The sequence below is a fragment of the Odontomachus brunneus genome, unplaced genomic scaffold (genome assembly GCF_010583005.1).
Source record: "Odontomachus brunneus isolate Ranch 3 - 2012 unplaced genomic scaffold, Obru_v1 Obru_scaffold_057, whole genome shotgun sequence".
NCBI classification, from domain to species: Eukaryota; Metazoa; Arthropoda; class Insecta; order Hymenoptera; family Formicidae; genus Odontomachus; species Odontomachus brunneus.
Genome location: NW_022639507.1, coordinates 78,982 through 79,342, shown reverse-complemented (window position 1 = coordinate 79,342; position 361 = coordinate 78,982). Strand labels below are relative to the sequence as shown.

General features: G+C 39.3%; 1 protein-coding gene across 1 annotated transcript in view; it reads left to right on the top strand.

Annotated features, from left to right (window-relative positions):
* Positions 1-361, top strand: part of LOC116845722 — a 16,165-nt gene that overhangs the window by 1,537 nt on the left and 14,267 nt on the right. The window lies entirely within an intron of this gene.

The window sequence follows — 361 nt, the reverse complement described above, 5'->3', positions numbered from 1 at the left end:
GCTAGATGGCGTTAGAAAGATAAGATTTCGTACTAAAAAAACTTCTCAGACAGTTTTATGATTGTTTGACTCAGTATTGTTTGAGCGCGCGTCAAAGATGGACACCAGCTAAAAGAAAATACGTCATATTTTACAGTTTTTCTTCGATAAAGACGAAAACGCAAGCCAGGCAGCTGAAAATGTGAATAGTGTTTATGGTCCTGATACTGTAACAGCCAATCACGCGCAATTTTGGTTTCGTCGATTCCGTTCCGGTAATTTTGATGTCAAAGATGCACCACGCTCTAGAAGACCAATTGTTGAAAATGTCGATAAAACAATGGAAATCGGAGTCTGACCGTCATGTAAGCACTGTTTCGAT